The 2,357-nt window shown below is 45.7% G+C and overlaps 1 pseudogene; it reads left to right on the forward strand.

Annotated features, from left to right (window-relative positions):
• The first annotated feature begins 984 nt into the window (after positions 1 to 984).
• LOC103726004 overlaps positions 985 to 2,357 on the forward strand; it is a 2,123-nt pseudogene continuing 750 nt past the window's right edge.

Consider the following 2,357-nt stretch of genomic DNA (forward strand, 5'->3'; position numbering starts at 1 on the left):
GTAAGGAGCATGAAATTACTCATACAACAGGAATCCCTTACAATCCACAAGGTCAAGCTGTGGTTGAAAGAATGAACATGGTCTTAAAACAATATTTTACTAAAATAAAGAGGGGGGAATATCTTCCCTCTCCTAGTGTGCAATTATCCTCAATCTTATTTACTTTAAATTTTCTCACTGTGGATACCAAAGGGTATTCAGCTATGGAAAGGCATTGGTCCAGGACCAAGAACTCCCTGGGATGGGTAAGATGGAAAAATCCCTTATCTGGGCAGTGGAAAGAGCCAACACCTTTATTAGCCAGGGTGAGAGGGGCTGTTTGTGTTTATCCTCCAGGGGAACAAAAACCCATTTGGGTTCCTGAAATATATGTTTGTCCAGTGGAGGCCAACCTTGATGAGACCAACGCTGATTCTACAGGTGCCAGCAGCAATCATCTTGATGAATCCTGCCCTGAGTGAACAAACAGTCTGGAGCCAGCCCCTTGCTGTTGGCCTTCGACCACTAACTTCAATCTCCCAGACGCTTTGATGTGGGGAGATTGTGTCACTACAACAGCGCTTCTGCAGGAGCAGGTTGACGCCTTATGGATGACGCAACAAGTGTCCTGTTCTCATTTTTATCATTCTGTTTGTGTAACACCTGGTCATGTTGTTAATGCCTCAGAAATTGTAAAATAGTTAAATGCCTATATGAGAGGTCCCTGGAATGTAAACTTTCTCAATTTTATGTCTCATCTAGCTCATCAAATTATAAGAATTAATAATACTAGGGTGCCCCCTACATCAGCTGAAGGTTGGTGGAATGCCATAGTCCAGCTGGGAGGCTGGGCTCAGCGGTGCACGGGGTCATTGTTGCTGACCGTTCTTGGGTTTAGTGCCATAGTCGTTGGGCTCTGGGTCCTTTGCCGATGGATGAGATCTACGAGGTCTCAACAGATGGGCACTCAACAAGTCCTGTTAAGCTTGTCATCTGGTAATCCAGATGTACCTCAGGTCTGGCTGCAAATGCTATACAAATGCTGAAGATGCCTCTGTAGATGGGCAACTTCCATGGAGAGGGCGCCTGCCTAAGACAGGGATGAGGCCTCCCAATGACGGGTAAGGGATGACCCCTCCAGGACGACCTAAGACAGGGGGATCTTCCATTATATAAAGGAAAAGGGGTGAGATGTTGGGACATGCTGTCCTGGCTTCCATCTGCACCTCCCCCGCAGTGACCTTTTGGGCCTCGTGGTTCCTCAGTCTCAGAGTTGTTTACCAGCTCATTTTCCGGTATCAGGTCCTGAGAACACCATGACCTGGCACTGACCCTGTGGTCATGCAATGGCTCCCCCGCCCCCGTTGGGTCATCTGCCTTCTGGGCTAGGGTATAAAAGCAACCTGGAGCTGAGAAATAAAGGCTTCTTCTGCTACACAAAAAGCATGATTGTCTCTTCAATCCTGACGTCCTCCACTCAGAGATCAGCTTCATGCCACGCAGGCGTGGCAATCTGATATAAGGAAAAGAGCAAAACCAATGCTCTTCAAACATTCTAGTGCCTCTCTCAGTACTTTCCAACTTATAAAATCAGTAAAAGTCATATCCTCTGGGCCCTCCCATTGTGGAGAATTTGGCTTTGCATTGCGAATCCACTAGAGCATGCCAATTTGCCTAAACCTTACAATCCCTTCATCAACACTAAGCCAAGGGATATCAGGTATCTCCAGCTCTCTGTCAGTAGGCCATCTTCTGATGAATACCTCAGCCAACCAATCAAACTTTTAACACCTTTTCTAACTGCACGAGCTTCCATATTAAATCTAGAATCTCCAGTCAGGGGGCCCATGTCAATAAACTCAGCCTGATCCAATTTTATGTTCTGTCCACCATTATCCAATACCCTTAGAAGCCATTCCCAGACATATGCATTAGACTTCTGCTTGAATGAATTAGCAAATTCACTAAGTTCTGTAGTGGTGTAGCTCACCTCCTTATGGACCACACTTTCTATCTCTCCTCTAGGGGCCTGCTTAGCTTTGAGTCTGGTTATAGGCCTAGAGGCAACAATAACTGTGTCCTGAGGGACATCAGCTGTGTCTTGCTGAATGGGATTAGTTTCCTCAGGCAAGGGTGGGAAGGGTGGGTCTGCAGGGTGTGGAAATATATACTCTGCTGAGGGTGGGGAGATTAATTAATCAGATGAAGAAAATTCCTCAGAGTCTGAGGATTCAAAATCCTCAGCCTCATCAGGTTTCTCCCACACATCTCCATCCCATGTGTCAGGATTCCCCAAAGATGCCTATGAAATTTTTAAATAAGAATGACATGATAGCTCTGGGTGAATGTTTTTCCCAATGTTAATATTATTATTATTA

Source organism: Nannospalax galili, unplaced genomic scaffold (genome assembly GCF_000622305.1).
Source record: "Nannospalax galili isolate Female #2095 unplaced genomic scaffold, S.galili_v1.0 scaffold929, whole genome shotgun sequence".
Lineage (NCBI taxonomy): Eukaryota > Metazoa > Chordata > Mammalia > Rodentia > Spalacidae > Nannospalax > Nannospalax galili.